General features: G+C 49.1%; 23 non-coding genes across 23 annotated transcripts; all 23 read left to right on the top strand.

The window, feature by feature from the left end:
- Positions 1-3,269: 3,269 nt before the first annotated feature.
- Positions 3,270-3,342, top strand: Trnaf-gaa. The gene has a single exon. It is a non-coding gene; the product is annotated as a tRNA-Phe (tRNA).
- A 539-nt stretch (positions 3,343-3,881) lies between these two features.
- On the top strand, positions 3,882-3,954 carry Trnak-uuu. Its single transcript has one exon. It is a non-coding gene; the product is annotated as a tRNA-Lys (tRNA).
- Positions 3,955-4,092: 138 nt separating this feature from the next.
- Positions 4,093-4,174, top strand: Trnas-cga. The gene has a single exon. It is a non-coding gene; the product is annotated as a tRNA-Ser (tRNA).
- Positions 4,175-4,867: 693 nt separating this feature from the next.
- Trnas-uga lies at positions 4,868-4,949 on the top strand. The gene has a single exon. It is a non-coding gene; the product is annotated as a tRNA-Ser (tRNA).
- A 599-nt stretch (positions 4,950-5,548) lies between these two features.
- Positions 5,549-5,621, top strand: Trnaf-gaa. Its single transcript has one exon. It is a non-coding gene; the product is annotated as a tRNA-Phe (tRNA).
- A 539-nt stretch (positions 5,622-6,160) lies between these two features.
- Trnak-uuu lies at positions 6,161-6,233 on the top strand. The gene has a single exon. It is a non-coding gene; the product is annotated as a tRNA-Lys (tRNA).
- A 138-nt stretch (positions 6,234-6,371) lies between these two features.
- Positions 6,372-6,453, top strand: Trnas-cga. The gene has a single exon. It is a non-coding gene; the product is annotated as a tRNA-Ser (tRNA).
- A 693-nt stretch (positions 6,454-7,146) lies between these two features.
- On the top strand, positions 7,147-7,228 carry Trnas-uga. The gene has a single exon. It is a non-coding gene; the product is annotated as a tRNA-Ser (tRNA).
- Positions 7,229-7,827: 599 nt separating this feature from the next.
- Trnaf-gaa lies at positions 7,828-7,900 on the top strand. Its single transcript has one exon. It is a non-coding gene; the product is annotated as a tRNA-Phe (tRNA).
- A 539-nt stretch (positions 7,901-8,439) lies between these two features.
- On the top strand, positions 8,440-8,512 carry Trnak-uuu. The gene has a single exon. It is a non-coding gene; the product is annotated as a tRNA-Lys (tRNA).
- Positions 8,513-8,650: 138 nt separating this feature from the next.
- Positions 8,651-8,732, top strand: Trnas-cga. The gene has a single exon. It is a non-coding gene; the product is annotated as a tRNA-Ser (tRNA).
- A 693-nt stretch (positions 8,733-9,425) lies between these two features.
- Trnas-uga lies at positions 9,426-9,507 on the top strand. The gene has a single exon. It is a non-coding gene; the product is annotated as a tRNA-Ser (tRNA).
- Positions 9,508-10,106: 599 nt separating this feature from the next.
- Trnaf-gaa lies at positions 10,107-10,179 on the top strand. Its single transcript has one exon. It is a non-coding gene; the product is annotated as a tRNA-Phe (tRNA).
- A 539-nt stretch (positions 10,180-10,718) lies between these two features.
- Trnak-uuu lies at positions 10,719-10,791 on the top strand. Its single transcript has one exon. It is a non-coding gene; the product is annotated as a tRNA-Lys (tRNA).
- Positions 10,792-10,929: 138 nt separating this feature from the next.
- On the top strand, positions 10,930-11,011 carry Trnas-cga. The gene has a single exon. It is a non-coding gene; the product is annotated as a tRNA-Ser (tRNA).
- A 7,445-nt stretch (positions 11,012-18,456) lies between these two features.
- On the top strand, positions 18,457-18,529 carry Trnaf-gaa. Its single transcript has one exon. It is a non-coding gene; the product is annotated as a tRNA-Phe (tRNA).
- A 539-nt stretch (positions 18,530-19,068) lies between these two features.
- Trnak-uuu lies at positions 19,069-19,141 on the top strand. The gene has a single exon. It is a non-coding gene; the product is annotated as a tRNA-Lys (tRNA).
- A 138-nt stretch (positions 19,142-19,279) lies between these two features.
- Positions 19,280-19,361, top strand: Trnas-cga. Its single transcript has one exon. It is a non-coding gene; the product is annotated as a tRNA-Ser (tRNA).
- A 693-nt stretch (positions 19,362-20,054) lies between these two features.
- On the top strand, positions 20,055-20,136 carry Trnas-uga. The gene has a single exon. It is a non-coding gene; the product is annotated as a tRNA-Ser (tRNA).
- Positions 20,137-20,735: 599 nt separating this feature from the next.
- Trnaf-gaa lies at positions 20,736-20,808 on the top strand. The gene has a single exon. It is a non-coding gene; the product is annotated as a tRNA-Phe (tRNA).
- Positions 20,809-21,347: 539 nt separating this feature from the next.
- Positions 21,348-21,420, top strand: Trnak-uuu. Its single transcript has one exon. It is a non-coding gene; the product is annotated as a tRNA-Lys (tRNA).
- Positions 21,421-21,558: 138 nt separating this feature from the next.
- Trnas-cga lies at positions 21,559-21,640 on the top strand. The gene has a single exon. It is a non-coding gene; the product is annotated as a tRNA-Ser (tRNA).
- Positions 21,641-22,333: 693 nt separating this feature from the next.
- Positions 22,334-22,415, top strand: Trnas-uga. Its single transcript has one exon. It is a non-coding gene; the product is annotated as a tRNA-Ser (tRNA).
- The last annotated feature ends 547 nt before the right edge of the window (positions 22,416-22,962 follow it).

Raw genomic sequence — 22,962 nt, 5'->3', positions numbered from 1 at the left:
GCTTTCATGTGAACTTTGTCTCCGCTCTTGAAAATGTCCTAACGAGAGCGTCTTCTCGCATTCTGATAAATGGCACCCTTTCGGCTCCCTTTAGGATCGCACGGTCTGTGCGGCAAGGATGTCCCCTCTCTATGTCCCTCTTTGTTATCGCTCTTGACCCCCTCCTCCGCCGAATTGGGCGCACTGTCAGTGGGATCGATGTAGAGGGTGTACGGGCGTCGTGCATTGCGTACGCCGACGATGTCGGCGTCTTTATACGACAAGAAAAGGACATCCCTTTAGTTAAACCTGTGTTCCGTCTTTTTGCCCAGGCTACCGGTGCGGAACTGAACCCGCATAAAACAGTGCTACTCCCAATAGGTGCCTGTCGCAACTATGCTGCCGATTCGTGGTACACCATAGCTGCCTCCCACATGATGCTCGGCATTCAATTCTTTGCTTGCCCCATAAAGATGGCCGCTCATAACTGGCGCCGTATTTCCACAACTGTCAAAGGTCTCATGGTTCGTCACGCCACCCGGAAATTACATCTTCTACAGCGTGTTGAGTTGATCAATGTTCACATTTTGGCTAAAGCGTGGTATGTGGCTCAAGTGCTCAACGTCCCACCTCCGTTGGCACGCACGATCAGCCAAGCTGCACACTGGCTGCTGTGGCGTGGCCATATTTTCAAGGTGAAACTTGCCACATGTACCCAGCCTCCGTCTCGCGGAGGACTAGGTCTCGTAGATGTCAGAAAGAAATGTTCTGCCCTGCTAGTCAACAGAATTGCCACCATTGTCGAGAATAGCCCCCACAGTACGACGGCTGCCCTCTTCCGCGCCCATGAGCCCCTTTCTGACAGTGCACCGATCAATGTCTCGCGGATACCTTACAAGCTTGCTGCATTCAGAGATTTTTTCTTGTCCCGCAGTTATCATGTTTCACTAGCTCGAGACCGCAGGACGCGGTCTGCCACCTCTTTGTATCGTGAGATGATTGGTTTGTCACCACCGAATAACTTAGTCCGTCAATGTCCCCACAACAACTGGGTTCTTGTTTGGCAAAACGTCAGCAACAAGTTGTTACCGGCGGAAGTGCGAAGCACGTGGTATACGGTCATCACTCGCACTGTGACAACCAACGACCGACTGGCGACTATTCACCTAATTCCGTCCTCTAAGTGCGAGTACTGTGACGAAAGGGGTACCCTTGAGCATCGGTTTCTTTGCAGAACCACACGAGATGTGTGGGCTATTTCCTGCGACATGCTCGCACTCATTAACAGGACTGACAAGCGGTCTTTTTCGCCGCTGACGGCTGTCATCCCCGACATTAAACCCTTTCCGCCATCTAAGCGAAATGCTACAATGTGGATTTTAGGGCATACCACCTACGCTATATTTGCCAAGAATATAATTGATCCAGTCGACTACTTGTTTTATCTGTGGGAGCGCCATGAAACGCTCCGGAGAACAGCCTCATATCAGAGATGCTTTCAGCGCTTTCTACAAATCCCCATTGAACAGCAATTTCGGAAAGTCTTCAATCTGGCACCGACTGTTTTCCACTCTTAATGACGACGTCGATCATGGTCCTGCAATGTGAACGGAAGTAATGGCGTGTTGACGTTACGAAAGAACTCAGAAACAGAAAACTGAAGAACAAACTAGAAACACATTGAAATGACAAATAAATGGAATACAGCATTATTTTCTTTCTTCCTTTTCTTTGACTGTTTTCATAACTTTCCTTTTTCCTTTCTTTGCGATTGGAACGCACTTTCGTTTTATTTAGAGTGTGCTTTTTTACTCCCTTTCGAGAGCTTAGTCTTCCTTTCTTTCAATATGTCTTTCGCTTTCTTCTTTCCTACGGGGATCGCTTGCTTTAAAGTTCTATGTTGCCAATTTGCTCGCTTCTTTACGTGAAGACAGCACACTCAAAATCTTCCACTCCTTTCACATTCCTTTCCAAGAGAGGTGTTTTGTTTGTAGTTGCCAAATTATGTGCCATTTCATTTTCTTTTTCCGTTATGGGGAAATAGAATTTGCTCATTTTTCTCTCAGGTCCGTTACTTAATTTCATGTCCCGGCAGAGTTGCGGGCTTCTAAGTTCTTCGTGTTTTCTTTTTCTTTTCCCACTGCACTCCTTGTCGTTCTCTTCCAGCAGGAAACGCTGCCTTTCTATCGTTTTGGGGCGATGATTTCGTTTCCTTTATGGCTCCAATTATTTCTTTCCTCTTTCCCCAGCCAATGAGCTACCATGTTAAGTTCCCCACTCTTTACCACGCCAGTCGGCAAATAATAAATCAAAAACAAACAAACGAATATTTACAACAATTTAAAAGTAAAAATTTAAAATAAATCCACTCCAGTAGCCAAAAAAAAAAAAAAAAAAAAAAAAAAAAAAAAAAAAAAAAAATAACACAAAACCAGTTACCTACGCTAACTCAGGAGGCGACTGAGTGACGGGTCTGGGGGAGACATTGTGGCCAGGCCTCGGGACATTCGACCCCTGCCCTCTTTGCCTCTGCCTGCCTGTTGCTCTCGTTGCATCCATTTAAAAAAAAAAAAAAAAAAAAAAAAAAAAAAAAAAAAAAAAAAATCCTACCGGCTGCGTGCGATTTTGCGTACAGTAAAAAAAAAAAAAAAAAAAAAAAAAAAAAAAAAAAAAAAAGTCCTGCCGACTGCGAAAATTTTCTCTCTCTCAAAAGATGGACGTTCAGGTGCATCCTAGCAGTTGCGTCACTACTAAACACATGGGTCACCAGTTATTTGATCCAGGGCGCAGCGTTACAGTCGCGCCCAGAAGCCGCAGCTCATCTCCTCGTCTCACAGCCGCCCACCGGGTGTTAGTACAAGTGTCGCCTCACTGGGCAGTGCAGATGTGTCCTTTTTAGCTTGCAGACGATGACGTGTAGCAATTTACGAGCTAACGCAAGTCGAATGTTTTACCGTGTGTATCTGCTAGATACTGCCTCTCATACGGTGGAGAGGCTCACTCCTTCTTGTGTCTCGTTCTCTGCACACGAGTTGCCCCTGACATCGACATAGCACGGGTTTTCTAGCGTCAGCGCGGCGTCACGTGAAGTCAGCGAAGTGAATATTACACGAGTCGAGTCGACATGTTTGCTTGTTACGATGATGGAAGCAGAAGAAATGTGTGTGGGACTTCACTGCATCGGCTGCTCGCCTTTCAGCGTCCCTGTGTCTTATCAGACGAAGGTGACTGTGAAATTGGCAACGAGGCAGAGCTGAACGAACACATGCAAACAGCAACGTTCAATGTCAGCCGAAATAGCTCAGTTGGGAGAGCGTTAGACTGAAGATCTAAAGGTCCCTGGTTCGATCCCGGGTTTCGGCAGGTATTCGTTTTGATGCGACGCCAATGGAATTGCTCTGCGTTGGTGATAATGCAACTACAGCTGACAACAAAAATGACTCTCTGCTGTAGCAGTTCTGGTTGTCTAGTGCATGCCATAAGAGGAACTCACTAGAAAACTAACTCCCTTTGAAGGAAAAGAATCAAAAAAGCCCTACCGACTGCGTTCCTTTTTCTGTGTCAGGTGGTGAAGAACGTCTTCAACGGAACCGCGAAATGAGCGAAAACGTGGGAAACATTGCATTCGAAATGCTTGCGAATTTTCCAATTGCCCAGTGAGTGTCGACAAAACACGTCAATTCTCTGCTCCAACGTATGAGACGTAACAACTGGTGCAATTTGTTGTTGCATCGTGTGCCAGCAGTCTTCGATAGTGTGTTACGAGCTTAGCGCGATAAGTTTGCAGACAGCATTTAGGCGACGTTTTATTAGTAACGGCCCCATGCAACGATTGCACAACAGTAAAGGACATGAGTCAATGTACAGTTGTGCATCGTGGGAGGTCTCACACCGTCGTCCGAGCCCGGATAGCTCAGTCGGTAGAGCATTAGGCTTTTAACCTAAGGGTCCAGGGTTCAAGTCCCTGTCCGGGCGGAAATTTTAAAACTTTGGTAGCGATTCGTCTGGTAGCGGTGGAAACGCTACGGAAAATAATGCAGCTACGCCGTTTTCTGACACCACAGTGCTTCAAACGGTAGCATTTGCATGTGTCGGGACAACGCCGCGCTACCGGCAGTCGTGGCCGAGTGGTTAAGGCGTCTGACTCGAAATCAGATTCCCTATGGGAGCGTAGGTTCGAATCCTACCGGCTGCGTGCGATTTTGCGTAAAGAGAGGAGCAAAAATTTTCGCACACATGTGACATGCGTGGGCGAATGCGGGTGCAAACCAGTGACGCCATTCTCAACAAGACGAAAGTTTCCGTTTAAGAATACTGAGTTTCGCGACGACCGCTGCTTACTGTGGCCATCGGTTCACCTCGCACTGACGCTGGGACTGCAGAAAGCCGTCGCTGAGATCGTGAGTACACAGATGTGCTCGAAAGTGTTGGACAGAGCGAACATTCAATTCTTTTTAAGAATCGCAATTGAATCATTCGAGTGCGGCGAAGGCAGTGGTGCAGCGTTTCTTTTCTTAAGATCTCGCAGCTGCTTGGAGGTATGTCCATCGTTTTAAGACGACAGAAAACTAGCGTCAGCGGTGCGTCAGTGGGAAGTCGGTGAAGTCGCCATTGGAGCCATAAGCCAGTAATTACAACATGCGAATCACTCGCTCACCACGCAGCTGTACGATAATGCTCGTGCGTGGGCCCGCATAGCTGAGTCGGTAGAGCGTTAGGTTTTCAACCAAAGGGTCCTGGGTTCAAGTCCCTGTCTGGGCGAAAATTAATACACTTTCGTAACGGCTAATGGAAACCCTACAGGAAAGAGTGAGGCCACGCCGCTTTCTGCCATCAGATTGCTTCTAAAGATGGCCGTTTCACTTGTCGGGAGTCGCTTCTGCCACCGGCAGTCGTGGCCGAGTGGTTAAGGCGTCTGACTTGAAATCAGATTCCCTCTGGGAGCGTAGGTTCGAGTCCTGCCGACTGCGAAAATTTTCTCTCTCTCAAAAGATGGACGTTCAGGTGCATCCTAGCAGTTGCGTCACTACTAAACACATGGGTCACCAGTTATTTGATCCAGGGCGCAGCGTTACAGTCGCGCCCAGAAGCCGCAGCTCATCTCCTCGTCTCACAGCCGCCCACCGGGTGTTAGTACAAGTGTCGCCTCACTGGGCAGTGCAGATGTGTCCTTTTTAGCTTGCAGACGATGACGTGTAGCAATTTACGAGCTAACGCAAGTCGAATGTTTTACCGTGTGTATCTGCTAGATACTGCCTCTCATACGGTGGAGAGGCTCACTCCTTCTTGTGTCTCGTTCTCTGCACACGAGTTGCCCCTGACATCGACATAGCACGGGTTTTCTAGCGTCAGCGCGGCGTCACGTGAAGTCAGCGAAGTGAATATTACACGAGTCGAGTCGACATGTTTGCTTGTTACGATGATGGAAGCAGAAGAAATGTGTGTGGGACTTCACTGCATCGGCTGCTCGCCTTTCAGCGTCCCTGTGTCTTATCAGACGAAGGTGACTGTGAAATTGGCAACGAGGCAGAGCTGAACGAACACATGCAAACAGCAACGTTCAATGTCAGCCGAAATAGCTCAGTTGGGAGAGCGTTAGACTGAAGATCTAAAGGTCCCTGGTTCGATCCCGGGTTTCGGCAGGTATTCGTTTTGATGCGACGCCAATGGAATTGCTCTGCGTTGGTGATAATGCAACTACAGCTGACAACAAAAATGACTCTCTGCTGTAGCAGTTCTGGTTGTCTAGTGCATGCCATAAGAGGAACTCACTAGAAAACTAACTCCCTTTGAAGGAAAAGAATCAAAAAAGCCCTACCGACTGCGTTCCTTTTTCTGTGTCAGGTGGTGAAGAACGTCTTCAACGGAACCGCGAAATGAGCGAAAACGTGGGAAACATTGCATTCGAAATGCTTGCGAATTTTCCAATTGCCCAGTGAGTGTCGACAAAACACGTCAATTCTCTGCTCCAACGTATGAGACGTAACAACTGGTGCAATTTGTTGTTGCATCGTGTGCCAGCAGTCTTCGATAGTGTGTTACGAGCTTAGCGCGATAAGTTTGCAGACAGCATTTAGGCGACGTTTTATTAGTAACGGCCCCATGCAACGATTGCACAACAGTAAAGGACATGAGTCAATGTACAGTTGTGCATCGTGGGAGGTCTCACACCGTCGTCCGAGCCCGGATAGCTCAGTCGGTAGAGCATTAGGCTTTTAACCTAAGGGTCCAGGGTTCAAGTCCCTGTCCGGGCGGAAATTTTAAAACTTTGGTAGCGATTCGTCTGGTAGCGGTGGAAACGCTACGGAAAATAATGCAGCTACGCCGTTTTCTGACACCACAGTGCTTCAAACGGTAGCATTTGCATGTGTCGGGACAACGCCGCGCTACCGGCAGTCGTGGCCGAGTGGTTAAGGCGTCTGACTCGAAATCAGATTCCCTATGGGAGCGTAGGTTCGAATCCTACCGGCTGCGTGCGATTTTGCGTAAAGAGAGGAGCAAAAATTTTCGCACACATGTGACATGCGTGGGCGAATGCGGGTGCAAACCAGTGACGCCATTCTCAACAAGACGAAAGTTTCCGTTTAAGAATACTGAGTTTCGCGACGACCGCTGCTTACTGTGGCCATCGGTTCACCTCGCACTGACGCTGGGACTGCAGAAAGCCGTCGCTGAGATCGTGAGTACACAGATGTGCTCGAAAGTGTTGGACAGAGCGAACATTCAATTCTTTTTAAGAATCGCAATTGAATCATTCGAGTGCGGCGAAGGCAGTGGTGCAGCGTTTCTTTTCTTAAGATCTCGCAGCTGCTTGGAGGTATGTCCATCGTTTTAAGACGACAGAAAACTAGCGTCAGCGGTGCGTCAGTGGGAAGTCGGTGAAGTCGCCATTGGAGCCATAAGCCAGTAATTACAACATGCGAATCACTCGCTCACCACGCAGCTGTACGATAATGCTCGTGCGTGGGCCCGCATAGCTGAGTCGGTAGAGCGTTAGGTTTTCAACCAAAGGGTCCTGGGTTCAAGTCCCTGTCTGGGCGAAAATTAATACACTTTCGTAACGGCTAATGGAAACCCTACAGGAAAGAGTGAGGCCACGCCGCTTTCTGCCATCAGATTGCTTCTAAAGATGGCCGTTTCACTTGTCGGGAGTCGCTTCTGCCACCGGCAGTCGTGGCCGAGTGGTTAAGGCGTCTGACTTGAAATCAGATTCCCTCTGGGAGCGTAGGTTCGAGTCCTGCCGACTGCGAAAATTTTCTCTCTCTCAAAAGATGGACGTTCAGGTGCATCCTAGCAGTTGCGTCACTACTAAACACATGGGTCACCAGTTATTTGATCCAGGGCGCAGCGTTACAGTCGCGCCCAGAAGCCGCAGCTCATCTCCTCGTCTCACAGCCGCCCACCGGGTGTTAGTACAAGTGTCGCCTCACTGGGCAGTGCAGATGTGTCCTTTTTAGCTTGCAGACGATGACGTGTAGCAATTTACGAGCTAACGCAAGTCGAATGTTTTACCGTGTGTATCTGCTAGATACTGCCTCTCATACGGTGGAGAGGCTCACTCCTTCTTGTGTCTCGTTCTCTGCACACGAGTTGCCCCTGACATCGACATAGCACGGGTTTTCTAGCGTCAGCGCGGCGTCACGTGAAGTCAGCGAAGTGAATATTACACGAGTCGAGTCGACATGTTTGCTTGTTACGATGATGGAAGCAGAAGAAATGTGTGTGGGACTTCACTGCATCGGCTGCTCGCCTTTCAGCGTCCCTGTGTCTTATCAGACGAAGGTGACTGTGAAATTGGCAACGAGGCAGAGCTGAACGAACACATGCAAACAGCAACGTTCAATGTCAGCCGAAATAGCTCAGTTGGGAGAGCGTTAGACTGAAGATCTAAAGGTCCCTGGTTCGATCCCGGGTTTCGGCAGGTATTCGTTTTGATGCGACGCCAATGGAATTGCTCTGCGTTGGTGATAATGCAACTACAGCTGACAACAAAAATGACTCTCTGCTGTAGCAGTTCTGGTTGTCTAGTGCATGCCATAAGAGGAACTCACTAGAAAACTAACTCCCTTTGAAGGAAAAGAATCAAAAAAGCCCTACCGACTGCGTTCCTTTTTCTGTGTCAGGTGGTGAAGAACGTCTTCAACGGAACCGCGAAATGAGCGAAAACGTGGGAAACATTGCATTCGAAATGCTTGCGAATTTTCCAATTGCCCAGTGAGTGTCGACAAAACACGTCAATTCTCTGCTCCAACGTATGAGACGTAACAACTGGTGCAATTTGTTGTTGCATCGTGTGCCAGCAGTCTTCGATAGTGTGTTACGAGCTTAGCGCGATAAGTTTGCAGACAGCATTTAGGCGACGTTTTATTAGTAACGGCCCCATGCAACGATTGCACAACAGTAAAGGACATGAGTCAATGTACAGTTGTGCATCGTGGGAGGTCTCACACCGTCGTCCGAGCCCGGATAGCTCAGTCGGTAGAGCATTAGGCTTTTAACCTAAGGGTCCAGGGTTCAAGTCCCTGTCCGGGCGGAAATTTTAAAACTTTGGTAGCGATTCGTCTGGTAGCGGTGGAAACGCTACGGAAAATAATGCAGCTACGCCGTTTTCTGACACCACAGTGCTTCAAACGGTAGCATTTGCATGTGTCGGGACAACGCCGCGCTACCGGCAGTCGTGGCCGAGTGGTTAAGGCGTCTGACTCGAAATCAGATTCCCTATGGGAGCGTAGGTTCGAATCCTACCGGCTGCGTGCGATTTTGCGTAAAGAGAGGAGCAAAAATTTTCGCACACATGTGACATGCGTGGGCGAATGCGGGTGCAAACCAGTGACGCCATTCTCAACAAGACGAAAGTTTCCGTTTAAGAATACTGAGTTTCGCGACGACCGCTGCTTACTGTGGCCATCGGTTCACCTCGCACTGACGCTGGGACTGCAGAAAGCCGTCGCTGAGATCGTGAGTACACAGATGTGCTCGAAAGTGTTGGACAGAGCGAACATTCAATTCTTTTTAAGAATCGCAATTGAATCATTCGAGTGCGGCGAAGGCAGTGGTGCAGCGTTTCTTTTCTTAAGATCTCGCAGCTGCTTGGAGGTATGTCCATCGTTTTAAGACGACAGAAAACTAGCGTCAGCGGTGCGTCAGTGGGAAGTCGGTGAAGTCGCCATTGGAGCCATAAGCCAGTAATTACAACATGCGAATCACTCGCTCACCACGCAGCTGTACGATAATGCTCGTGCGTGGGCCCGCATAGCTGAGTCGGTAGAGCGTTAGGTTTTCAACCAAAGGGTCCTGGGTTCAAGTCCCTGTCTGGGCGAAAATTAATACACTTTCGTAACGGCTAATGGAAACCCTACAGGAAAGAGTGAGGCCACGCCGCTTTCTGCCATCAGATTGCTTCTAAAGATGGCCGTTTCACTTGTCGGGAGTCGCTTCTGCCACCGGCAGTCGTGGCCGAGTGGTTAAGGCGTCTGACTTGAAATCAGATTCCCTCTGGGAGCGTAGGTTCGAGTCCTGCCGACTGCGAAAATTTTCTCTCTCTCAAAAGATGGACGTTCAGGTGCATCCTAGCAGTTGCGTCACTACTAAACACATGGGTCACCAGTTATTTGATCCAGGGCGCAGCGTTACAGTCGCGCCCAGAAGCCGCAGCTCATCTCCTCGTCTCACAGCCGCCCACCGGGTGTTAGTACAAGTGTCGCCTCACTGGGCAGTGCAGATGTGTCCTTTTTAGCTTGCAGACGATGACGTGTAGCAATTTACGAGCTAACGCAAGTCGAATGTTTTACCGTGTGTATCTGCTAGATACTGCCTCTCATACGGTGGAGAGGCTCACTCCTTCTTGTGTCTCGTTCTCTGCACACGAGTTGCCCCTGACATCGACATAGCACGGGTTTTCTAGCGTCAGCGCGGCGTCACGTGAAGTCAGCGAAGTGAATATTACACGAGTCGAGTCGACATGTTTGCTTGTTACGATGATGGAAGCAGAAGAAATGTGTGTGGGACTTCACTGCATCGGCTGCTCGCCTTTCAGCGTCCCTGTGTCTTATCAGACGAAGGTGACTGTGAAATTGGCAACGAGGCAGAGCTGAACGAACACATGCAAACAGCAACGTTCAATGTCAGCCGAAATAGCTCAGTTGGGAGAGCGTTAGACTGAAGATCTAAAGGTCCCTGGTTCGATCCCGGGTTTCGGCAGGTATTCGTTTTGATGCGACGCCAATGGAATTGCTCTGCGTTGGTGATAATGCAACTACAGCTGACAACAAAAATGACTCTCTGCTGTAGCAGTTCTGGTTGTCTAGTGCATGCCATAAGAGGAACTCACTAGAAAACTAACTCCCTTTGAAGGAAAAGAATCAAAAAAGCCCTACCGACTGCGTTCCTTTTTCTGTGTCAGGTGGTGAAGAACGTCTTCAACGGAACCGCGAAATGAGCGAAAACGTGGGAAACATTGCATTCGAAATGCTTGCGAATTTTCCAATTGCCCAGTGAGTGTCGACAAAACACGTCAATTCTCTGCTCCAACGTATGAGACGTAACAACTGGTGCAATTTGTTGTTGCATCGTGTGCCAGCAGTCTTCGATAGTGTGTTACGAGCTTAGCGCGATAAGTTTGCAGACAGCATTTAGGCGACGTTTTATTAGTAACGGCCCCATGCAACGATTGCACAACAGTAAAGGACATGAGTCAATGTACAGTTGTGCATCGTGGGAGGTCTCACACCGTCGTCCGAGCCCGGATAGCTCAGTCGGTAGAGCATTAGGCTTTTAACCTAAGGGTCCAGGGTTCAAGTCCCTGTCCGGGCGGAAATTTTAAAACTTTGGTAGCGATTCGTCTGGTAGCGGTGGAAACGCTACGGAAAATAATGCAGCTACGCCGTTTTCTGACACCACAGTGCTTCAAACGGTAGCATTTGCATGTGTCGGGACAACGCCGCGCTACCGGCAGTCGTGGCCGAGTGGTTAAGGCGTCTGACTCGAAATCAGATTCCCTATGGGAGCGTAGGTTCGAATCCTACCGGCTGCGTGCGATTTTGCGTAAAGAGAGGAGCAAAAATTTTCGCACACATGTGACATGCGTGGGCGAATGCGGGTGCAAACCAGTGACGCCATTCTCAACAAGACGAAAGTTTCCGTTTAAGAATACTGAGTTTCGCGACGACCGCTGCTTACTGTGGCCATCGGTTCACCTCGCACTGACGCTGGGACTGCAGAAAGCCGTCGCTGAGATCGTGAGTACACAGATGTGCTCGAAAGTGTTGGACAGAGCGAACATTCAATTCTTTTTAAGAATCGCAATTGAATCATTCGAGTGCGGCGAAGGCAGTGGTGCAGCGTTTCTTTTCTTAAGATCTCGCAGCTGCTTGGAGGTATGTCCATCGTTTTAAGACGACAGAAAACTAGCGTCAGCGGTGCGTCAGTGGGAAGTCGGTGAAGTCGCCATTGGAGCCATAAGCCAGTAATTACAACATGCGAATCACTCGCTCACCACGCAGCTGTACGATAATGCTCGTGCGTGGGCCCGCATAGCTGAGTCGGTAGAGCGTTAGGTTTTCAACCAAAGGGTCCTGGGTTCAAGTCCCTGTCTGGGCGAAAATTAATACACTTTCGTAACGGCTAATGGAAACCCTACAGGAAAGAGTGAGGCCACGCCGCTTTCTGCCATCAGATTGCTTCTAAAGATGGCCGTTTCACTTGTCGGGAGTCGCTTCTGCCACCGGCAGTCGTGGCCGAGTGGTTGCGGCGAGCGGACGTGCCCGTCGCGAGCTCCGCTTGCAGCTGTGTTTACATCGTTGGCCGTCGTGGTTTGCAGCGGCCTGGTGTCTATACTCAGCGTGTTTCTTCTCTTTTTGTAAGTTTTTCAAGGATTTATTGTGGAAAATGGTGTCGTACAACCGGTCTAATACTATTCAGTTGTTGTTTGATCGCGAATTTCCGCGTCCCACGGCTTTTGAAATACATCATTGGATCCGATCGGAATTGCAAATAGACCCAGCTTTGCTTGACGGTGTTCATTTAGATTTTATTGTTAATTCCGTGTTTTTGAAACTCCTTGATAGTGAACTATGTGAGCGTTTGGTGGCCGTCAATGGCGGGGTTCGGAAGTTTAAACATGCTGATGGGACTATTAGTGACGTGCAGGTTCTACATGCCGGTTATGGTGTACGAAATGTGAAGGTTTTCCATCTGCCTTTTGAAGTGCCCTTGGATGAAATTCGCCGTGCATTAAGTTTATATGGGACTATCTTTGCTGTCACTAAAGATTATTGGTCGTCCGCGTATGTTTATCAATGTGATAACGGCGTCCGTACTGTGCGGATGGACTTAAAGAAACACATTCCGTCATTCGTTATCATAGGCGGCCATAGGGCTTTCATCTCCTACACCGGCCAACCTCCAACGTGTTCTCTCTGTCATTCTACTGAACATATGCGGAATTCTTGTCCCCGTCGGCGCCCTGTGCAGTTGCCCCTAGAAAACTCAGGTAGTTACGCAGGTGCCCTTCTTAGAGGTTCTCCGCCACCGGCTGACTCGTTAGTTCGTGAACCGGTTGTAGCGGGTATGTCTATTCTTCCTAGTGTACCTGTTGTTCCACATACGCCTGTTGTTGACAATGTCCCTGACGTTAGCACTGAATGTCGTCCGACCAACCGTTCTGCTCCGTTGCAGGAGACGACTTCCGTGACTTCACTTGATAATGAACGTGTTCAGAGCATTCCGGAATCAGGTGCTATTACTGTCGCCGTTTGCGACACCGCGCCTGCCTCACCGGTTCTACAGTGTCCAACGTCCTCCCCACGTGATGCTGCTACTTCAGTGCCTGTTGTGTCGGACATCCCTGCTGGGGATTGTGCACTTACTGCCACTCCTGACAAGGTCGCGGACTCCAACCCATCCCCCAGTAACGTGACTGCTCCAGCGAATACCTTGCACCTTTCTCCGCCTCAAGTGGAGAACTTGGTTATGGATGTAGAACAGCACTCTGTTGCCTCCGTACGGAACGTAAAGACCAAGTTGCAGGATACTGACTTTGCCACGCAACGAGAAAAACGTGTGCGAGAACAAAGTCGGAAACTTAAGGGTATGCTAGGAAAGGGTACCGGCGGCCGGGAAATTTCGCCCCCTTCGAAAAAGATTAGTACTGACACGGAATCTCGTAAACAGCGCAATTCGCAGACTCGCGCGTCCAGGAAAACCGCGTCGGGTGACCCTACCGGCGGCAGTCTGTCGGACGGAGACACGACCAATCCTACGCCGCTCTCCTGGGCGGACGATGAAGACATGTAACTGCCACGGTACCCTGCTTTCCGTCTCCGGTGCGCCTGCACCTTGCCGGTGACTCCCTTTCAAAAAATTTATCTGTGTGCCCTACACCCATGCGTCCTGTAGCCACATGGTTAAAATAGCCACGTTAAATATCAACTGTATTGCGGCTCCTCAGAAATTGCAAGTCTTGGCAAATTTTATCCAACATTGTCGGTTTGATTTTATTTTTCTGCAGGAAGTGAGCGTTGTGTGCCTTGATGTTTTAACGGGGTATTCCGCCATTTATAATGTCGACCCGGAAGCTCGGTGTGGTACCGCTATTTTATATAAGTCTGCAGTAGCGCCCACGCGCGTCCAACGACTACCGACCGGCAGGGGGATCTCGTGCGTTATCGGAGGCCTGCAACTAGTTAACATTTACGCTCCGTCTGGCACTAGTTTCAAGAGGGCGAGAGCGAGATTTTTCATTGAAGATGTACCCACCTTGATTGGTAGCCCGACGCTGCCCGTCGTGTTGGGGGGCGATTTTAATTGCGTGGTCGCGGACAGTGATCAGTTTCCTACGGCTCATAAGTGCGTTGACCTTGATCGTCTGATTGCAAGCTTCCAGTTAGCGGATGTGTGGCGTGTCCTCTATCCTCAACAGCAAGCTTTTACGTATTTCTATCGAAATGGGGCTAGTAGACTTGATAGGTTCTATGTGTCGACCTGCATAGCAGATCACCTAATCAGTGCTGACGTTGCCCCTGTCTGTTTTTCCGATCACTGCGCCTTCTTCTGTGACCTTCGCGCGCCGCAACTCCACCAGTTACGTCGATCTCGGGTGTGGAAGTTTAACGTGACTCATGTCCGTGCCCCCTCGTTGCGTCGGCAGATTCACGATACGCTCTCTTCCTGCGGCGAAAAGCTGGCTAACTATGCCTCGGTTGTCAATTGGTGGGTTCACCTGGCCAAACCGTCCATCCGTGCTGTTTTAAAGTGTTTTAGCGCCGAAGCTGCGCTGTGGAAACATAGAACCACTGAATTTTATTATCAGATTTTAAAAGATGCCGTCTCTCTACCAGATATTGTTGATGAGCAATTTATGCTTCAGTTAAAGGCTGTGAAAGCTCAAATTTTTAAATTGCAGGCCCAAGATTTTCAGGGCTCCTTACTTAGAAGCCGCTGTGTAGGGACGTTTGATGAGTCACCGACTATTCACCATATCGAAAGAGAGCGGAGACGGGGTGCTACTAAATTTATTCGGTGTCTTAGACTGGAGACTGGGGAGCGACTCACCACTGAGAGGGACATTCGTGCGCACATTTTTGCCCATTTTAGTGCCGCGTTCCAGCGTAGCGACCACGATAGGGCGGCCGCACATGTCCTCATAGGTGAAATGCGGAACCTGCTTACACGTGAGGACAATGACACCCTCCTTTCCGCCATCACGACGGAGGACATGAGCGGTGCACTCCGTTCGTCTGCTCGACACAAGTCCCCAGGCCCTGACGGAATTCCTTTAGAATTCTACCTCGAGTTCTGGGATCTCTTAGAACCTATCCTCACAAAGGTCGCAAATGAATTGTTGAGTGGCCTTCCGTGTCCGGCAGAGTTCCTAGAGGGTATAGTCATTCTTCTCCCTAAGACCGCTGGGGCTGACAAAGTTGAAAACTTCCGCCCTATCACGCTGTTGAACAGTGACTACAAGCTTTTCAGCAAATGCGTCGCAACCAGGCTGCACAGTGTGATGCGAAAAATCATTAGCCCTTTCCAGATGTGCGCTGTGACAGGGAGGGGTATCCTTGCCGCCGTGAGCACGTATAGGGACGTCGTGGCTCACACTGCTGCCACACGGACTCCAGGGGCGATTCTGTCGATTGACTTTAGGAAGGCTTTTGATAGGATTAACCACGATTACCTCTTTGCCTTGTTAGGTCACATCGGCTTTCATGTGAACTTTGTCTCCGCTCTTGAAAATGTCCTAACGAGAGCGTCTTCTCGCATTCTGATAAATGGCACCCTTTCGGCTCCCTTTAGGATCGCACGGTCTGTGCGGCAAGGATGTCCCCTCTCTATGTCCCTCTTTGTTATCGCTCTTGACCCCCTCCTCCGCCGAATTGGGCGCACTGTCAGTGGGATCGATGTAGAGGGTGTACGGGCGTCGTGCATTGCGTACGCCGACGATGTCGGCGTCTTTATACGACAAGAAAAGGACATCCCTTTAGTTAAACCTGTGTTCCGTCTTTTTGCCCAGGCTACCGGTGCGGAACTGAACCCGCATAAAACAGTGCTACTCCCAATAGGTGCCTGTCGCAACTATGCTGCCGATTCGTGGTACACCATAGCTGCCTCCCACATGATGCTCGGCATTCAATTCTTTGCTTGCCCCATAAAGATGGCCGCTCATAACTGGCGCCGTATTTCCACAACTGTCAAAGGTCTCATGGTTCGTCACGCCACCCGGAAATTACATCTTCTACAGCGTGTTGAGTTGATCAATGTTCACATTTTGGCTAAAGCGTGGTATGTGGCTCAAGTGCTCAACGTCCCACCTCCGTTGGCACGCACGATCAGCCAAGCTGCACACTGGCTGCTGTGGCGTGGCCATATTTTCAAGGTGAAACTTGCCACATGTACCCAGCCTCCGTCTCGCGGAGGACTAGGTCTCGTAGATGTCAGAAAGAAATGTTCTGCCCTGCTAGTCAACAGAATTGCCACCATTGTCGAGAATAGCCCCCACAGTACGACGGCTGCCCTCTTCCGCGCCCATGAGCCCCTTTCTGACAGTGCACCGATCAATGTCTCGCGGATACCTTACAAGCTTGCTGCATTCAGAGATTTTTTCTTGTCCCGCAGTTATCATGTTTCACTAGCTCGAGACCGCAGGACGCGGTCTGCCACCTCTTTGTATCGTGAGATGATTGGTTTGTCACCACCGAATAACTTAGTCCGTCAATGTCCCCACAACAACTGGGTTCTTGTTTGGCAAAACGTCAGCAACAAGTTGTTACCGGCGGAAGTGCGAAGCACGTGGTATACGGTCATCACTCGCACTGTGACAACCAACGACCGACTGGCGACTATTCACCTAATTCCGTCCTCTAAGTGCGAGTACTGTGACGAAAGGGGTACCCTTGAGCATCGGTTTCTTTGCAGAACCACACGAGATGTGTGGGCTATTTCCTGCGACATGCTCGCACTCATTAACAGGACTGACAAGCGGTCTTTTTCGCCGCTGACGGCTGTCATCCCCGACATTAAACCCTTTCCGCCATCTAAGCGAAATGCTACAATGTGGATTTTAGGGCATACCACCTACGCTATATTTGCCAAGAATATAATTGATCCAGTCGACTACTTGTTTTATCTGTGGGAGCGCCATGAAACGCTCCGGAGAACAGCCTCATATCAGAGATGCTTTCAGCGCTTTCTACAAATCCCCATTGAACAGCAATTTCGGAAAGTCTTCAATCTGGCACCGACTGTTTTCCACTCTTAATGACGACGTCGATCATGGTCCTGCAATGTGAACGGAAGTAATGGCGTGTTGACGTTACGAAAGAACTCAGAAACAGAAAACTGAAGAACAAACTAGAAACACATTGAAATGACAAATAAATGGAATACAGCATTATTTTCTTTCTTCCTTTTCTTTGACTGTTTTCATAACTTTCCTTTTTCCTTTCTTTGCGATTGGAACGCACTTTCGTTTTATTTAGAGTGTGCTTTTTTACTCCCTTTCGAGAGCTTAGTCTTCCTTTCTTTCAATATGTCTTTCGCTTTCTTCTTTCCTACGGGGATCGCTTGCTTTAAAGTTCTATGTTGCCAATTTGCTCGCTTCTTTACGTGAAGACAGCACACTCAAAATCTTCCACTCCTTTCACATTCCTTTCCAAGAGAGGTGTTTTGTTTGTAGTTGCCAAATTATGTGCCATTTCATTTTCTTTTTCCGTTATGGGGAAATAGAATTTGCTCATTTTTCTCTCAGGTCCGTTACTTAATTTCATGTCCCGGCAGAGTTGCGGGCTTCTAAGTTCTTCGTGTTTTCTTTTTCTTTTCCCACTGCACTCCTTGTCGTTCTCTTCCAGCAGGAAACGCTGCCTTTCTATCGTTTTGGGGCGATGATTTCGTTTCCTTTATGGCTCCAATTATTTCTTTCCTCTTTCCCCAGCCAATGAGCTACCATGTTAAGTTCCCCACTCTTTACCACGCCAGTCGGCAAATAATAAATCAAAAACAAACAAACGAATATTTACAACAATTTAAAAGTAAAAATTTAAAATAAATCCACTCCAGTAGCCAAAAAAAAAAAAAAAAAAAAAAAAAAAAAAAAAAAAAAAAAAAAAAATAACACAAAACCAGTTACCTACGCTAACTCAGGAGGCGACTGAGTGACGGGTCTGGGGGAGACATTGTGGCCAGGCCTCGGGACATTCGACCCCTGCCCTCTTTGCCTCTGCCTGCCTGTTGCTCTCGTTGCATCCATTTAAAAAAAAAAAAAAAAAAAAAAAAAAAAAAAAAAAAAAAAAAAATCCTACCGGCTGCGTGCGATTTTGCGTACAGTAAAAAAAAAAAAAAAAAAAAAAAAAAAAAAAAAAAAAAAAAAAAAGTCCTGCCGACTGCGAAAATTTTCTCTCTCTCAAAAGATGGACGTTCAGGTGCATCCTAGCAGTTGCGTCACTACTAAACACATGGGTCACCAGTTATTTGATCCAGGGCGCAGCGTTACAGTCGCGCCCAGAAGCCGCAGCTCATCTCCTCGTCTCACAGCCGCCCACCGGGTGTTAGTACAAGTGTCGCCTCACTGGGCAGTGCAGATGTGTCCTTTTTAGCTTGCAGACGATGACGTGTAGCAATTTACGAGCTAACGCAAGTCGAATGTTTTACCGTGTGTATCTGCTAGATACTGCCTCTCATACGGTGGAGAGGCTCACTCCTTCTTGTGTCTCGTTCTCTGCACACGAGTTGCCCCTGACATCGACATAGCACGGGTTTTCTAGCGTCAGCGCGGCGTCACGTGAAGTCAGCGAAGTGAATATTACACGAGTCGAGTCGACATGTTTGCTTGTTACGATGATGGAAGCAGAAGAAATGTGTGTGGGACTTCACTGCATCGGCTGCTCGCCTTTCAGCGTCCCTGTGTCTTATCAGACGAAGGTGACTGTGAAATTGGCAACGAGGCAGAGCTGAACGAACACATGCAAACAGCAACGTTCAATGTCAGCCGAAATAGCTCAGTTGGGAGAGCGTTAGACTGAAGATCTAAAGGTCCCTGGTTCGATCCCGGGTTTCGGCAGGTATTCGTTTTGATGCGACGCCAATGGAATTGCTCTGCGTTGGTGATAATGCAACTACAGCTGACAACAAAAATGACTCTCTGCTGTAGCAGTTCTGGTTGTCTAGTGCATGCCATAAGAGGAACTCACTAGAAAACTAACTCCCTTTGAAGGAAAAGAATCAAAAAAGCCCTACCGACTGCGTTCCTTTTTCTGTGTCAGGTGGTGAAGAACGTCTTCAACGGAACCGCGAAATGAGCGAAAACGTGGGAAACATTGCATTCGAAATGCTTGCGAATTTTCCAATTGCCCAGTGAGTGTCGACAAAACACGTCAATTCTCTGCTCCAACGTATGAGACGTAACAACTGGTGCAATTTGTTGTTGCATCGTGTGCCAGCAGTCTTCGATAGTGTGTTACGAGCTTAGCGCGATAAGTTTGCAGACAGCATTTAGGCGACGTTTTATTAGTAACGGCCCCATGCAACGATTGCACAACAGTAAAGGACATGAGTCAATGTACAGTTGTGCATCGTGGGAGGTCTCACACCGTCGTCCGAGCCCGGATAGCTCAGTCGGTAGAGCATTAGGCTTTTAACCTAAGGGTCCAGGGTTCAAGTCCCTGTCCGGGCGGAAATTTTAAAACTTTGGTAGCGATTCGTCTGGTAGCGGTGGAAACGCTACGGAAAATAATGCAGCTACGCCGTTTTCTGACACCACAGTGCTTCAAACGGTAGCATTTGCATGTGTCGGGACAACGCCGCGCTACCGGCAGTCGTGGCCGAGTGGTTAAGGCGTCTGACTCGAAATCAGATTCCCTATGGGAGCGTAGGTTCGAATCCTACCGGCTGCGTGCGATTTTGCGTAAAGAGAGGAGCAAAAATTTTCGCACACATGTGACATGCGTGGGCGAATGCGGGTGCAAACCAGTGACGCCATTCTCAACAAGACGAAAGTTTCCGTTTAAGAATACTGAGTTTCGCGACGACCGCTGCTTACTGTGGCCATCGGTTCACCTCGCACTGACGCTGGGACTGCAGAAAGCCGTCGCTGAGATCGTGAGTACACAGATGTGCTCGAAAGTGTTGGACAGAGCGAACATTCAATTCTTTTTAAGAATCGCAATTGAATCATTCGAGTGCGGCGAAGGCAGTGGTGCAGCGTTTCTTTTCTTAAGATCTCGCAGCTGCTTGGAGGTATGTCCATCGTTTTAAGACGACAGAAAACTAGCGTCAGCGGTGCGTCAGTGGGAAGTCGGTGAAGTCGCCATTGGAGCCATAAGCCAGTAATTACAACATGCGAATCACTCGCTCACCACGCAGCTGTACGATAATGCTCGTGCGTGGGCCCGCATAGCTGAGTCGGTAGAGCGTTAGGTTTTCAACCAAAGGGTCCTGGGTTCAAGTCCCTGTCTGGGCGAAAATTAATACACTTTCGTAACGGCTAATGGAAACCCTACAGGAAAGAGTGAGGCCACGCCGCTTTCTGCCATCAGATTGCTTCTAAAGATGGCCGTTTCACTTGTCGGGAGTCGCTTCTGCCACCGGCAGTCGTGGCCGAGTGGTTAAGGCGTCTGACTTGAAATCAGATTCCCTCTGGGAGCGTAGGTTCGAGTCCTGCCGACTGCGAAAATTTTCTCTCTCTCAAAAGATGGACGTTCAGGTGCATCCTAGCAGTTGCGTCACTACTAAACACATGGGTCACCAGTTATTTGATCCAGGGCGCAGCGTTACAGTCGCGCCCAGAAGCCGCAGCTCATCTCCTCGTCTCACAGCCGCCCACCGGGTGTTAGTACAAGTGTCGCCTCACTGGGCAGTGCAGATGTGTCCTTTTTAGCTTGCAGACGATGACGTGTAGCAATTTACGAGCTAACGCAAGTCGAATGTTTTACCGTGTGTATCTGCTAGATACTGCCTCTCATACGGTGGAGAGGCTCACTCCTTCTTGTGTCTCGTTCTCTGCACACGAGTTGCCCCTGACATCGACATAGCACGGGTTTTCTAGCGTCAGCGCGGCGTCACGTGAAGTCAGCGAAGTGAATATTACACGAGTCGAGTCGACATGTTTGCTTGTTACGATGATGGAAGCAGAAGAAATGTGTGTGGGACTTCACTGCATCGGCTGCTCGCCTTTCAGCGTCCCTGTGTCTTATCAGACGAAGGTGACTGTGAAATTGGCAACGAGGCAGAGCTGAACGAACACATGCAAACAGCAACGTTCAATGTCAGCCGAAATAGCTCAGTTGGGAGAGCGTTAGACTGAAGATCTAAAGGTCCCTGGTTCGATCCCGGGTTTCGGCAGGTATTCGTTTTGATGCGACGCCAATGGAATTGCTCTGCGTTGGTGATAATGCAACTACAGCTGACAACAAAAATGACTCTCTGCTGTAGCAGTTCTGGTTGTCTAGTGCATGCCATAAGAGGAACTCACTAGAAAACTAACTCCCTTTGAAGGAAAAGAATCAAAAAAGCCCTACCGACTGCGTTCCTTTTTCTGTGTCAGGTGGTGAAGAACGTCTTCAACGGAACCGCGAAATGAGCGAAAACGTGGGAAACATTGCATTCGAAATGCTTGCGAATTTTCCAATTGCCCAGTGAGTGTCGACAAAACACGTCAATTCTCTGCTCCAACGTATGAGACGTAACAACTGGTGCAATTTGTTGTTGCATCGTGTGCCAGCAGTCTTCGATAGTGTGTTACGAGCTTAGCGCGATAAGTTTGCAGACAGCATTTAGGCGACGTTTTATTAGTAACGGCCCCATGCAACGATTGCACAACAGTAAAGGACATGAGTCAATGTACAGTTGTGCATCGTGGGAGGTCTCACACCGTCGTCCGAGCCCGGATAGCTCAGTCGGTAGAGCATTAGGCTTTTAACCTAAGGGTCCAGGGTTCAAGTCCCTGTCCGGGCGGAAATTTTAAAACTTTGGTAGCGATTCGTCTGGTAGCGGTGGAAACGCTACGGAAAATAATGCAGCTACGCCGTTTTCTGACACCACAGTGCTTCAAACGGTAGCATTTGCATGTGTCGGGACAACGCCGCGCTACCGGCAGTCGTGGCCGAGTGGTTAAGGCGTCTGACTCGAAATCAGATTCCCTATGGGAGCGTAGGTTCGAATCCTACCGGCTGCGTGCGATTTTGCGTAAAGAGAGGAGCAAAAATTTTCGCACACATGTGACATGCGTGGGCGAATGCGGGTGCAAACCAGTGACGCCATTCTCAACAAGACGAAAGTTTCCGTTTAAGAATACTGAGTTTCGCGACGACCGCTGCTTACTGTGGCCATCGGTTCACCTCGCACTGACGCTGGGACTGCAGAAAGCCGTCGCTGAGATCGTGAGTACACAGATGTGCTCGAAAGTGTTGGACAGAGCGAACATTCAATTCTTTTTAAGAATCGCAATTGAATCATTCGAGTGCGGCGAAGGCAGTGGTGCAGCGTTTCTTTTCTTAAGATCTCGCAGCTGCTTGGAGGTATGTCCATCGTTTTAAGACGACAGAAAACTAGCGTCAGCGGTGCGTCAGTGGGAAGTCGGTGAAGTCGCCATTGGAGCCATAAGCCAGTAATTACAACATGCGAATCACTCGCTCACCACGCAGCTGTACGATAATGCTCGTGCGTGGGCCCGCATAGCTGAGTCGGTAGAGCGTTAGGTTTTCAACCAAAGGGTCCTGGGTTCAAGTCCCTGTCTGGGCGAAAATTAATACACTTTCGTAACGGCTAATGGAAACCCTACAGGAAAGAGTGAGGCCACGCCGCTTTCTGCCATCAGATTGCTTCTAAAGATGGCCGTTTCACTTGTCGGGAGTCGCTTCTGCCACCGGCAGTCGTGGCCGAGTGGTTAAGGCGTCTGACTTGAAATCAGATTCCCTCTGGGAGCGTAGGTTCGAGTCCTGCCGACTGCGAAAATTTTCTCTCTCTCAAAAGATGGACGTTCAGGTGCATCCTAGCAGTTGCGTCACTACTAAACACATGGGTCACCAGTTATTTGATCCAGGGCGCAGCGTTACAGTCGCGCCCAGAAGCCGCAGCTCATCTCCTCGTCTCACAGCCGCCCACCGGGTGTTAGTACAAGTGTCGCCTCACTGGGCAGTGCAGATGTGTCCTTTTTAGCTTGCAGACGATGACGTGTAGCAATTTACGAGCTAACGCAAGTCGAATGTTTTACCGTGTGTATCTGCTAGATACTGCCTCTCATACGGTGGAGAGGCTCACTCCTTCTTGTGTCTCGTTCTCTGCACACGAGTTGCCCCTGACATCGACATAGCACGGGTTTTCTAGCGTCAGCGCGGCGTCACGTGAAGTCAGCGAAGTGAATATTACACGAGTCGAGTCGACATGTTTGCTTGTTACGATGATGGAAGCAGAAGAAATGTGTGTGGGACTTCACTGCATCGGCTGCTCGCCTTTCAGCGTCCCTGTGTCTTATCAGACGAAGGTGACTGTGAAATT

This window comes from Schistocerca piceifrons, chromosome 3, assembly GCF_021461385.2.
Source record: "Schistocerca piceifrons isolate TAMUIC-IGC-003096 chromosome 3, iqSchPice1.1, whole genome shotgun sequence".
In the NCBI taxonomy this organism is placed as follows: Eukaryota; Metazoa; Arthropoda; class Insecta; order Orthoptera; family Acrididae; genus Schistocerca; species Schistocerca piceifrons.
Note: the sequence above shows the minus strand (reverse complement) of the source record. Positions and strands in the feature narration are given on the sequence as shown.